The sequence below is a fragment of the Mirounga angustirostris genome, unplaced genomic scaffold (assembly GCF_029215605.1).
Source record: "Mirounga angustirostris isolate CCGP_5_RB_7025 unplaced genomic scaffold, mMirAng1.0.hap1 SCAF_5, whole genome shotgun sequence".
NCBI classification, from domain to species: domain Eukaryota; kingdom Metazoa; phylum Chordata; class Mammalia; order Carnivora; family Phocidae; genus Mirounga; species Mirounga angustirostris.
Window position 1 is genome coordinate 108,687,354 of NW_026991713.1, and position 14,916 is coordinate 108,702,269.

A 14,916-nucleotide genomic window follows, 5' to 3' on the forward strand; every position below is an offset into this window, starting at 1 on the left:
CTCCAGCTTTGTTCTTTTTCAGAATTGCTTTGACTAAGGGTCTGTGTAATTCTATAATTTTAGGGGTTTTTTTTCTAATTCTGAAAAAAATGCCATTGGAATCTTGATAGGAATTGCATTGAATCTATAGGTGGCTTTGGGTAGTAAGGGCATTTTGACAATATTAATTCTTCCAATTCATGGACATGGGATACTTTTCCCATTTATTTTTTTCTTTTTCAATTTCTTTAATTAATGTTTTATAGTTTTTAGTACAGATATATTTTGCCTCCTGGGTTAAACTTATTCTGTATTTAGTTTTTTTGATTCTATTATAAATGGGATTATTTTCTTCACTCTTTTTTTTTCCCAGATAATTTGTTGTTACTGTATAGAAGAGCTTCTGATTTTTGCATGTTAATTTGGCATCCTGCAACTTCACTGAATTCATTGATCTAACATTTTTGGGGGGTGGAGTTTTTAGCAAAGAATTAGTCTTCCTGCCTAAGTGAAGCAGGAGAACTGGCTTCATAGGTAGCAAGACTGTGCCCATTTCCCTGACCAAACAGTGCCACTGGCTTTGCTCTGCCAAAGACCAGTTCTGCCTGCTGTATTCTCTGTTCAAGTATTTCTGGGCTATAGGGCTTCTAGCTGTTCTGTTTCGGCTTTCTGGTTAGGCTGGGCCAGGAGCTACACTCATCAGTGGACAAGGTTATGTGAATGAGCTCCCATGCCAAGGCAGAATGGGCAGGCTAGCCTCAAGAAGCCTCCTTGGTGTTCCCAATCAGGCTTTCTGGTTGGAAGGGGCTGGGAGCTATACACAACAGTTGGTGGGGGAAACTGACTCCAAGTCCAGCAAGGCTCTTTGTGATCTTGACTCCAGCTAACTTGCTCCCCAGATTCCCTGGCCAATGGTACCACTGGCTTTGCTCTGCAGATAATCAGCTCTGTCTGCCATACTCTACTCACTTGGTGTTGGGCCACACAGCTTCAGGTGTTCTACTAGTCTTCTTGGTCAGTTGGTGCAAGGAGATACACTCAATAGTGAACCATATTATGACTTAACTCCACAGTCTGAGCAGTGGTAGACCAAGCTCCAGGGCTATCAAGACTTTTTTCGACACACAAATCATACAGACCTGCACCTCACTAAGTTTCCTCATGAGATTATGCCACCGTCTTGTCTCTGCAGATAAGCAAACCTGCTGGTTGGGACTACTACTTTGGTACTACAGGTAGGAACTCAGTTGTCAAGGTCTGAGTGCTGGTTTTTGCAAGCACTTCCTTCCTTCCCTGTCACAGATTCCCAGTGGTCAAGTTCCATGGATTACCCCACAATCCCCATGGTATGAGACCAAGTGGAGGCTCCCAAGAGATGACACACAATGCTAGAGGAGCTGGATGTCCATCCTGGGTTCCCTTTTCCAACTGAAGAAACTGGGGACTCAGGGGAAATCTCTCATTGTATCTATATGTCTTTACTAGTGTGCTGTATATTTACACATGACAATTAGTGTCCTTTCATTTCAGCTTGAAGATTTTTCAGCATTTCGTGTAAGGCAGTTCCAGTGGTGATGGACTCACTTAGCTTCTCTTTCTTTTTGAGTCTTATTTCACCTTCACTTCTGGTGGACAACTTTGCCTGGTAAAATATTCTTTTTAGGGAGTTTTTTCCAACACTTGAATATATCATTCCACTGTTTTTTGACCTGCAATGTTTTTACAGAGATTGCTTCTAATGCCTGAGAGGATTCCCATATATGAGATAAATATTTTCCCTCTTGCTGCTTTTAAAATTCTCTCTTTGTATTTTGTTTTAGACAGTTTTATTATAATGTGTATAAGTATTGTTGTGGATTGAAATTTTGCAGTGATTTATTAGCTTTTGAACTTGTATATTCAAATATCTCTCCAGATTTGGGAAATTCTCAGCCATTATTTCTTTACATAAGCTCTGCCCTTCTCTTCTTTTAGGATTCCAGTCATTCATATATTTAGTTAGATTATTGGTGTTCAATACTTTATATAGTCTTCATTCTTTTTTATTTTCTCTTCTTTGTATAATTTCAATACTGTCTTCTACTTTACAAATATTTTCTTCTGCTGGATCTGCTATCAACTCTGGAATTTCTTTTTGATTCTTCTTTATGATCTCTATCTCTCTGTTAAATTTCTCATTTTGTTTGTGTATTCTTTTCTTGCTTTTGTTGAGCTTTCTGTGTCTTTTTTTGGAGCTCACTGAGCTTCCTTAAAACAGCTATTTTGAATTTTTTATCAGTTAAATTACAAATCTCCATTTCTTTGGGGCTATTGGAAAATTAATGTATTTCTTGCATGGCATTATGTTTCCTTGATTTTTCATGTTCCTTGGTGTCCTCTCTGCTTTCATTGCATTTAAAAAAGTAGTCACCTCCTCCAGGTTTACTGACTGGCTTCCAGAGAGAAATCCCTTCTTTCAGCCCTGCTAGGAATTCTGATGTTTCTTCAGGCTTTTTCTATGGGTATGCCTGCTCCACACTTCTTGTTCTCTTTTGTGGCAGAATTCTTAAGCCTTCTTTCTGTGCTGTAAAGACAGGTTGGTTGCTCAGAGCCTCCTTTTTGTTTTCCTTATGGCAGTCCTGAGTGCTTAAGTTTATGGTTTCTTCCAGGTCAGCTTTCTGGGGATGTTTACTGTCTGTCAAATCTCACTCTATTGCTGTTGGGAGCATGCACAGGGAGCCAGCCCCAAGGAGGAGTTTGTGTGAGTGAGACACATGGAGTATTGGAGGTGCCTGTGGACAGTTTTGGGGAATCCACAGGTGATGTGTTTTCAGCAGCTGATGTGTGGGCTTCCTGATGGAGTTCTTGACACACTTAGCAGGCATATCCCTTTAAACATTCAGTTTTGAGCCTTTGCTGCTGTTCTTGCAGCCAGTCTCTGACCTCAGGTCATGCACTTATGACTCACTTCTCTGGATGCGACAAGACAGAAATGGGTCTTTTTGACAGTATCCTGCATAGCTAGAGAAGCTGGGTACTCACTCACATGCTCTCACTTTTTCTCATGGGAGAAATCTCAGGATGAAAAGGGCTCTCTTGGCACTGAAGTATGCTGCCCTGAAGAAGGAGTGGTGTAGATAAAATCAAACTGTTCCTTTTACCCTCCACAATGTATCCAATCTCAGATTTTGTTGTTGTTGTTGTTGTTCCAACAGTGTGCTAGAACTTCCTTGCTGGACCCTTGGATTTCAACAAAGCCTCTCCAATCTGTGGATAATCATCAAATTGGTTTTCTTTTTCACAGGGGGTGGATGGTAAAAAACAAAACAAAAACAAAAACTCACAAAACTCCTACAATATTGATGTCATCACTGTAATCTTCCTTCTTTCTTGCCAAATATTTTATAGGAAAAGTCACATTGCTTTTATTTCTCTGATATATCCAATTATGTCAAAGTCCTTTTTAGAAAGTTTTCTCCCTTCTCATTGAGAAAGGTTCTTCTTTTGTAGCATTTTGATGCAGTATTTTTAGTATTTGCCAATGTAGATGTACAAAACCTCTTCTTCCTCTTCCTAGGTAAATTAGAATAATTAGCAGCAAAACCCTCACTGTTTTTTTCCCCCCTGATATAGAGGGTGGCATACACAGTTTTTGTCTGAAGGACAGAGTGTTTTATTCTCAGTATCTCCTTAATTTTGTCCTTATCCAAATCCTGTTTTAGTTTGAACCAGAATATTCATTTCTGTATTGGATCTGTACTCTACATTTAGAAGGATGCATTTATAAGGATACCCATAAACCACTGGTTCTCCCTCACCAATTTAATTAATGTTTATTAGATTTTTTTTTAATTCTACTGATTTTAAAAGTAACATGTGCATTGCAGAATACTTCCATTTAAACAAATAATTATAAGCTTCATATTATTTAATCATTGGCTAGAGATTAAACTGAAGCCATAGGCTGAGAGGCTTAGTAAGAGATTGTAACTCCAAGCTAGTCATTCACATTTGTCAAATATGAGTAAAAGCTGGGGAGGATTTTTAAGTCACTGAAGATAAAACCCTTAATGCATGTTAGGGTAATGGTGCTATACTGTCAAATTTATGTTTATTCTTCATCTTATTTTCATGAAAGTATCAAGACTAAATTATTTCTATGAAAATATTTTGGTATATCTTGGTATTAAAAATTGAATATAATTTTGGATGCAGGTGATACAAAAGACTAGCTACCCCAAATGAACTTTCTAACTAAAATGTTAGATTAAAAAGAATGTATTTTAAAAAAATATTGCTGAGATGCCATAAAAATATACTCAGGAAAACCAAAAGAAGTAAAAGCATTTAACTTGCAGATTTCTGCTAAAATTAGTGTATGTGTGTGTATGGTGTACATATTTTTTTTTTAAGATTTTATTTATTTATTTGACAGAGAGAGACAGTGAGAGCAGGAATACAAGCAGGGGGAGTGGGAGAGGGAGAAGCAGGCCTCCCGCTGAGCAGGGAGCCCGATGTGGGACTCAATCCCAGGACCCTGGGATCATGACCTGAGCCGAAGGCAGACGCTTAATGACTGAGCCACCCAGGCGCCCTGGTGTACATATTTTTATAAAATTAACTGACCTATAAGAATAATGTGGAAAGTTGGGGAGAAGACAAGGGGTAATTTCCACAATAAAGGAAAATAAAAAAGAGGGCACAATTGAGTATTTCAGAAAACACTCGTATAAAACACCATTATGTATGGGTTATGACATCATATGTAAGAACTGAGAAAAAATGGAATGAGATTATAACAGCACAGAATGGAAACCATTAGAATCCTGTATTTTTTATATTAGTGTTACATATTTTCTGAATGCTTAAAATATTTTACAAAATGAAAAAGCATATTACAAAAAGTATTCTAGATAATTAGATACTTATTTTTACATTGTTATGTCTTTTACCTTGATTGTTAAAGGATGAAAAACTGATCCTGTTTGTTGAGAGTTTACGTGGTGTGATGTCACTGGTAAAAAAATCTTGATGTTCTGTGGACATATATCTGTTTTTAAATAAATTCACACCTAAAACAAAATTTTAAAAAATTTCAAAAAGACGTTATGACTATTTGCATACTACTCTCCAGTCTCCATGTATTAGTCCTTATTTCTGTGTTTGTAATCTTTTAATATTTGAGTGGTCATTTGTCTATCATTCCAATTTCTATAAACTTCATTTTCTCTTTTTTAAAAAATTTAAAAAAAAATTTTTAAGATTTTATTTATTTATTTGACAAACAGAGACACAGTGAGAGAGAGGGAACACAAGCAGGGGGAGTGGGAGAGGGAGAAGCAGGCTTCCTGCTGAGCAGGATGTGGTAACCAATGAAATAACAGGGATGTGGTAACCAATGAAATAACTGTTATAATGCTCTTACAAAACTCATCAACTAGCCTTTTTTGCTTTTTCAAATTTAAAGCAACTTTCCTTTCTAAGCCAGAAATAGAAAGTGAGTAGAAGAGTAGTGAGAAATATTACACCAAGTATATTCTAAGGTCACTAGATTTTATAGCTTACTTTCTAAATACATTTTAAAACTAATAATATCTAGCTAATTTTCTATTGATAGTAAATACTAGAGTTTAATTAATTATAAGAGGGAATTCATGAAGATTTTTACCCATGTAATAACATATAGTTACTGTTGTCATTAAAGATCCATACTTAATTAAATTCCCAAAATGGTATAAACCATAAATATTAGACTTAAAGAATATTTGTTCTTACCAGGGTGACTTTTAAGTTGTGTCTTGATTTCACCAAATATTGTTTCTCCTCCAACAGTATATGTCAAGTGTTCTACATCAATCTCTATAGACAAAAAGGAAAAAAAAATTCCAAATGTTTCATAAGGTAAGCATTAATGTGTGTATGTGTGTGTGTATGTGTGTGTGTAGTACAAACTTAATCAGCATTTGTTCTTATAGAAGAAGAGAAAAACACAATTGTCTGAATTGCACAAAAAAATTTCATAGAATTTGAAGGGCCCTTAGCAATCATATAAGCCTCATTATAATGAGGCTCAGAAATGTTTAGGGATTAGATCAAGAAAACATATCAAGATGATGACAAAACTGATGCACAAACTGACCCCATATTTCCTTAACCAGTGCTTTTCCTACACAATGCTCTTTTTTATAAAAAACTTAAATCATCTTGAGAAATTTGTTAATAATATAACTTCTAAGTTTATGCTAAAAGAACATTAATACTGTAGGATATACAACTGAGATGCACTATGACAGTTTTGGTCATAGTTCAGGTTTTAAACCATAGTCCCACATCAGAAAAAGTTACTATGAGACAGAAATTCTTTGACTCTCTCAGGACTATTTTATGTCATTTTTTAGGTTATATAATTGTAAATCCAGTAGGCATCAGTGATGTAGAAAGGTAAGATATTCTGTGGTCTAAAAAAAAATGCCTATCAGTTCCCTTTATGTGCATACCTTGTAGCTGGGGAAAGGAATATGAATGAATTTTCAGTAATACCAGTATTGTGATTGTACACGATTTCATTTAAGTTTTTATGTGATTTTAACATTTGCTGGACTTAGAAAGCACTAGCTAGGTCAAAAAAGAGAAAAAACACATGAAAGATATTAAAAGGGAATTTATATCAAATAAAAAAGGAGATAATTAGGATTGGTAACTTGGGTCAAATAATGTACCTAGTATTTTGTGAAAGAAAGTTGGTTATTGGAGAGTGTGTATCAGAGATTGGAAACCTGTCATGAACTTGACACCATAAGGTGGATCTTGCTCTGTTGTAACTGCTGAGACCATGAATAACCATTAAAGGTTGTACAATGACCTTTGGATCCCAAATATATATTCACCACAACCTAAGAAGAGGTGGGACTAGCCTGGGTATCTTACCAAAAAGAACCACAAAAAATAAGATTGGATGGAACAAGTTTCAATAAGTACATAATGAGAGAGGGGGGAAAAGATGGCGGAGGAGTAGAGGACACTATTTGAACTGGTCCCTGGAATTGAGCTGGGTATCTACCGGACCACTCTGAGCACCCACGAAATCAGCCTGAGATGTGAGAAGATATATCAGGATCTCTACAAACAGAATATCGCAGGTGGTTGGTTTCGAGGTATGAAGCAGGAAGCCCTAATTCTGCGGGCAGATATCAGAGGATAAATGGCAGTGGGAGGGAGCCTGGCTGTGGGGATCCTACACTTCCAGTGAGTGATAGCCTCCCACACTGGGGATGGGGCACAGACTCACAGACCGGTAGCGGTGGGGAAAGGACTTTAGGGCAGCCTCCGGGTTGGAAACCTGGAGAGGTGGGGTCGCACGTGTGAACTGGGGGCAGCTGGTGGTTTTAGAAGCACAAAGGGCAGAGACGTGCCCCAACCTGGAGGCAGGACTGGGAGTGCTGTGGAGGGGCACACAACCCAGGATACTGCAGCTTATAGCAGCACAGACAGAGATGGAGATAGTGTGGCCTGGAGAGCTCACTGAAGAACAGACTGTGATCTCTCTGCTCTGAGGCAGAGGGTGGGAAAGGTCTCTTCTGTTCTGACTCTCAGAAGAGACACAGAAAGCCACCAGGGAAAGCCACCAGAGGACAAAAGCCTCCCCAAACTGGTTCCCACTGAACCCATCCCCCACCACAGGGGGGCAGGGCAACTCTGCCCAAACAGGGTTGCCTGAGTAACAGCAAGGCAGGCCCCTCTCCCAGAAGATAGGCTGGGAAAACAAGAGGCCAGCAACCCTAAGGTTAAAACAGGTGCATCTTGCTTGGGTTCTGGTCAATAATTTGGACTCCATACATTCCTTCAACCACCCATCAACAGAATAACTAAGAGGAAGAACCCCCAAAATAGGAAAGACTCAGAGATTATGACTTATGCTGCCGATTTACAAATGGATGTAGATATAACCAAGATGTCGGAGATGGAATTCAGGCTAGCAAATGTGAAGACAATAGCTAGAATGGAGAAATCATTTAATGGCAACATAGAGTCTCTAAGGGCAGAAATGAAAGGTGAATTGGCAGAACTTAAAAATGCTATCAATGAGATCCAATCTAATCTAGATAATCTAACAGCTAGGGTAAGTGAGGCAGAAGAACGAATTAGTGACCAGGAAGACAATTTAATAGATAAAAAGGGAAAAGAGGAGGCCAGGGAAAAACAACTCAAAATCCATGAAAATAGAATCAGAGAAATAAATGACACCATGAAGCATTCCAATGTCAGAATAATTGGAATCCCAGAGGGGGTGGAGAGAAAGAGAGAGGACTAGAAGATATATTTGAGCAAATCGTAGCTGAGAATGTCCCTAATCTGGGGAATGAAACAAACATTCATGTCCTAGAGGCAGAGAGGACCCCTCCCAAGATCAAGGAAAACAGGCCAACACCCTGGCATGTAATAGTAAAACTTGCAAATCTTAGAACCAAGGAAACCATCTTAAGGGCAGTTGGGGGAAGAGATTCCTTACGTACAGAGGGAACATCAGAATAATGTCAGACCCATCCACAGAGACCTGGTAAGCCAGAAAGGCCTGGCAAGACATATTCAGGGTACTAAATGAGAAGAACATGCAGCCAAGAATACTTTATCTGGCAAGGCTTTCATTTAGGATGGATGGAGAGATGCAGAGCTTCCAAGACCAGCAGAAACTGAAAGAGTATGTGACCACTAAGCCAGCCCTACAAAAAATATTAAGGGGGGTTCTATAAAAAGAGAAAGACCCCAAGAGTGATCTACAACAGAAATTTACAGGGACAATCTATAAAAACAACATCTTCACAGGCAACATGATGACAATTAATTCATATCTTTCAATAATCACTCTCAACATGAATGGCCTAAATGCTCCCATAAAATGGCACAGGGTTGCAGATTGGATGAAAAGAGAGGAACCATCCATATGCTGTCTACAAGAGACTTATTTTGAACCTAAAGATACACCCAGACTGAAAGTGATGGGATGGAGATCCATCTTCCATGCCAGGGGACCTCAAAAGAAAGCTGGGGTAGCAATTCTTACGTCAGACAAGTTAGATTTTAAACTAAAGTCTGTAGTTAGAGACACAGAAGGACACTATATCATTCTTAAAGGGTCTATTCAATAAGAAGATCTAACAATTGTAAATATCTATGTCCCCAACATGGGAGCAGCCATCTACATAAGCCAACTGTTAACCAAAATAAAGAGTCATATTGATAACAATACGTTAATTGTGGGAGACCTCAATACTCCACTCTCAGCAATGGACAGATCATCTAAGCAGAAAATCAACAAGGAAACAGAGCTTTGAATGATACATTGGACCAGATGGAACTCATAGACATATACAGAACATTCCACCCTAAAACAACAGAATACTCATTCTTCTCGAGCGCACATGGAACTTTCTCTAGAATAGACCATATACTGGGTCACAAATCAGGTCTCAACCAATACCAAAAGATTGAGATTATTCCCTGCATATTCTCAGACCACAATGCTCTAACACTGGAACTCAATCACAAGAAAAAATTTGGCAGAAATTCAAACACTTGGAAGCTAAAGACCACTCTGCTCAAGAATGTTTGGGTCAACCAAGAAATCAAAGAAGAACTTAAACAATTCATGGAAATCAATGAGAACGAAAACACATCGGTCCAAAACCTATGGGATACTACAAAGGCGGTCCTAAGGGGGAAATACATAGCCATCCAAGCCTCACTCAAAAAAATAGAAAAATCCCGAATTCACCAACTAACTCTACACCTTAAAGAACTAGAGAAAAAGCAACAAACGACGCCTAAGCCATGCATTAGAAGAGAAATAATTAGAATTAGAGTAGAAATCAATGAATTAGAAACCAGAAACACAGTAGATCAGATCAATGAAACTAGAAGTTGGTTCTTTGAAAGAATTAATAAGATCGATAAACCACTGGCCAGGCTTATCCAAAGGAAAAGAGAAAGGACCCAAATTAATAAAATTATGAATGAAAGGGGAGAGATCACGACTAACACCAAGGAAATAGAAACAATTATTAGAAATTATTATCAACAACTACATGCCAATAAACTGAGCAATCTGGATGAAATGGAGGCCTTCCTGGAAACCTTTAAGCTGCCCAGACTGAAACAGGAAGAAATTGACAACCTGAATAGGCCAATAACCAGTAACGAGATTGAAGCAGTGATCAAAAACCTCCCAAAAAACAAGAGTCCAGAACCTGATGGATTCCCTGGGGAATTCTACCAAACATTCAAAGAAGAAATAATACCTATTCCCCTGAAGCTGTTTCAAAAAATAGAAACAGAAGGAATACTTCCAAACTCATTCTATGAGGCCAGCATTACCTTAATCCCCAAACCAGGCAAGACTGATATCCCTGATGAATATGGATTCCAAAATCCTCAACAAAATCCTAGCTAATAGGTTCCAACAATGCATTAAAAGGATCATCCACCATGACCAAGTGGGATTTATCCCCAGGATGCAAGGTGGTTCAACATTCACAAATCAATCAATGTGATAGAACACATTAATAAGAGGAGACAGAAAGACCATATGGTCCTCTCAATTGATTCAGAAAAAGCATTTGACAAAATACAGCATCCTTTCCTGATTAAAACTCTTCAGAGTATAGGGATAGAGGGAACATTCCTTAAGTTCATAAAATCCGTCTATGAAAAACCCACAGCAAGTACCATTCTCAATGGGGAAAAGCTGAGAGCCTTTCCCTTAAGATCAGGAACACATCAAGGATGCCCACTCTCGCCACTATTGTTCAACATAGTACTAGAAGTCAACAGCAATCAGGCAACAAAAAGAAATAAAATATAAAAAATAAATATAAATATAAATATAAAAAATAAAAGGAATTCAAATTGGCAAAGAAGAAGTCAAACTCTCTTTTCACAGATGACATGATACTTTGTGGAAAACCCAAAAGACTCCACCCCCAAATTACTAGAACTCATCCAGCAATTCAGTAATGTGGCAGGATACAAAATCAATGCACAGAAATCAGTTGCTTTCTTATACACTAACAATGCAACTGTAGAAAGAGAAATTAGAGAAATGATTCCATTTACAGTAGCACCAAAAACCCTAAGATACCTCGGAATAAACCTAACCAAAGAGGTAAAGGATCTTTACTCTAGGAAAAACAGAACACTCATGAAAGAAACTGAAGAAGACACAAAAAGATGGAAAAATATTCCATGCTCATGGATCAAAAGGATAATAATTGTTAAAATGTCTATGCTACCCAGAGCAATCCATACCTTCAATGCCATCCCGATCAAAATTCCAATGACATTTCGCAAAGTGCTGGAACAAACAATCCTAAAATTTGTATGGATTCAGAAAAGACCCCAAATCACCACGGAAATGTTGAAAAAGAAAAACGAGGCTGGGGGCATCTTGTTGCCTGATTTCAAGCTATATTACAAAGCAGTGATCACCAAGACAGCATGGTACCAGCACAAAAACAGACATACAGACCAATAGAACAGAAGAGAGAACCCAGATATGGACCCTCAACTCTATGGTCAAATAATCTTCGACAAAGCAGGAAAAAACATGCAATGGAAAAAAGACAGTCTCTTCAATAAATAGTGCTGGGAAAATTGGACAGCCACATGCAGAAGAATGAAACTCGACCATTCTCTAACACCATACACAAAGATAAACTCAAGTGGATGAAAGACCTCAATGTAAGACAGTAATCCATCAAAATCTTAGAGGAGAACATAGGCAGTAACCTCTTTGACATTGGCCACAGCAACTTCTTTCAAGATACATCTCCAAAAGCTAGTGAAACAAAAGCAAAAATGAACTTTTGGGACTTCATCAAGATAAAAATCTTCTGCACAGCCAAGGAAACAGTCAACAAAACAAAGAAGTAACCCACAGAATGGGAGAAGATATTTGCAAATGACACTACAGACAAAAGCTGGTATTCAAGACCTATAAAGAGCTTCTCAAACTCAACACCCAAAAAACAAATAATCAAGTCCAAAAATGGGCAGAAAAGACACTTCTCTGAACAAGACATACAAATGGCTAACAGACACATGAGAAAAAGTTCATCATCATTAGCTATCAGGGAAATTCAAATCAAAACCACATTGAGATACCACCTTACACCAGTTAGAATGGCAAAAATGGACAGCGAAAGAAACAACAAATGTTGGAGAGGTTGTGGAGAAAGGGGAACCCTCTTACATTGTTGGTGGGAATGCAAGCTGATACAGCCACTTTGGAAAACAGTGTGGAGGTTCCTCAAAAGTTTAAAAATAGAGCTACCCTATGACCCAGCAATTGCACTACTGGGTATTTACACCAAAGACACAGATGTAGTGAAAAGAAGGGCCATATGCACCCCAATGTTCATAGCGGCAATGTCCACAATAGCCAAACTTCAACAGATGAATGGTTAAAGAAGATGTCGTCCATATATACAATGGAATATTACTCAGCCATCAGAAAGGATGAATACCTAACTTTTATGTCAACATGGATGGGAGTGGAGGAGATTATGCTAAGTGAAATAAGTCCGCAGAGAAATTCAATTATCATATGATTTCACTTATTTGTGGAACATAAGGAATAACATGGAGGACAGAAGAAGGACGGGAAAAATGAAGGTGGGGAAATCGGAGGGATTGATAAACCATGAGAGACTATGGACTCTGAGAAACAAACTGAGGGTTTTAGAGGGGAGGGGGCAGGGGGGATGGGTTAGCTCGGTGATGCGTATTAAGGAGGGCACGTACTGCATGGAGCAGTGGGTGTTATACGAAAACAATGGATCATGGAACACTACATCAAAAACTAATGATGTATGATGACTAACATAACATAATAAAATTTAAAAAAAACAATGATAACCATTAAAATAAAAAAATAAGCACACAATGACTTTTTGTGAAAGTAAAATGACATAGAGCAATGCAAAATGGGGATATTAGGAGATATATTTGAGGCTCTCTCGTTGTTTCTGCAACTGCCATAAGTAAGAATGAATGGTTCATTTGGAATGAGTGTGAGGAGATTCTTAAATAAGCAAGGAGGCATTGAGAACATTTCGCAGCAGATATGATTAAAAACTGGGGGAAAGGAGGAGGAGCAAGATGGCGAAGGAGTAAGAGACCTAAATTTCATCTGGTCCCAGGAATTCAGCTAGATAGGGATCAAACCATTCTGAACACCAACAAACTTGACAGGAGATTGAAGAAAAGAATAGCAGCAATCCTATGAACAGAAAAGTGACCACTTTCTGGAAGTTAGGACGTGTAGAGAAGTGAATCCGAGGTGATATTTGGGAAGATAGACTGTGGGGCTGAGGCGCCGGCTCTCAGCTCGGGGTTGCCATAAACCATGATCCATGGCACAGTTGGGCCACTACTCTTCGAGCAGGGACCCAACAAGCAGGAAATCCAGGGAGACTCCCCTTCCTCCCCCAGGAGGAGCGGCACAGGAGCACACCACAGGAATCTGCTGGGTTTGGAAATTCCAAATAGGGTCATGTGCCAGAGATAGAAATGCTCGGTCACAGGCCAGGTGAGCACAGAGTGAGGCCAGAGACCAGGAAGACAGGAGTGATTGACTGCTTTTCTCCGAGGGTTCACTGAAGAGTGGGGCCCCAAGTTCTAGGCTCCTCCAGGGCCAGAGATTGGGAGGCTGCCATTTTCATTCTCATTGTCCAAAGCTGTTTGGAAAGCTTTCAGGGAAAAAAAGCTACCGAGAACAAACTTGAGCAGATTATTTAGCTGGGCCCCCGGCAAGGGTGGTGCAATTCCACCTCAGGCAAACTCATTTGAGAATCACTGCAACAGGTCCCTTCCCCAGAAGACCGGTAAGAACATCCAGCCAAGACCAAGTTTTACCAATCATTGAGAACTGCAGAACTCCAGCGCTAGAGGAATACAGCACATAGAATTCATGGCTTTTTCCCATGATTCTTTAGTCTTTCAGTTAATTTTTTTAATTTTATTTTTTCTTTTTCTATTTCTTTTGAATTTTTCTTCTTTCCTTTTTCAACCAACATCTTATCAATTCCTTTTGTAAAATCTTTTTTAATTTTCATTTTTACAGTCATATTCTAACCCTTCATTGTATTTAATCTTATTTTTTTGTATATATATGTTTTTCTTTCTTTAAAATTTTGAGATACAGTTTCTTCTAACAGACCAAAATACATCTTAAATCTAGTATATGGCTTTGTTCTAGTCTCCTGCGTGATCACATTCTCTTCTTTTCTTTCTTGCTTTTTTTTTAAATTTTTCTTCTTTCTTTTTTCAACCAACTTCTTATCAATTCCTTTTTAAAAATCTTTTTAAATTTTTATCTTTGCATTCATATTCCATCCCTTCATCATATTTACCCTTATTTTTGTACATGTATAAGTTTTTCTTTCTTTAAAATTTTGGGAGGCAGTTTCTTCTAACAGACTAAAATACATCCAAAATCTAGTGTGTAGCTCTGTTCTATTCACTAGCCTGATCATATTCTTTTTTTTTTCCCTTTCTTTTCCCCTGGTTTTGGGTTTCTTCTGATTTGATTAGTGTACATTTTTGGGGGGTCGTTGTTACCCTGTTAGCATTTTGTTCTCTTATGCATCTATTATCCTCTGGACAAAATGACAAGATGGAAAACTCACCTCAAAAAAAAAAGAACAAGAGGCAGTACCGACTGCCAGGGACCTAATCAATACAGACTTTAGTAAGATGTTGGAACTAGAGTTCAGAATGATGATCATAAAGATACTAGCTGGGTTTGAAAAAACCATAGAAGGTACAAGAGAATCCCATTCTGGAGAAATAAAATAACTAAAATCTAAGCAAGTCAATATCAAAAAGACTATTAATGAGGTGCAATAAAAAATGGAGGCTCTAACTGCTAGGATAAATGAGGTAGAAGTGAGAAGTAGTAATATA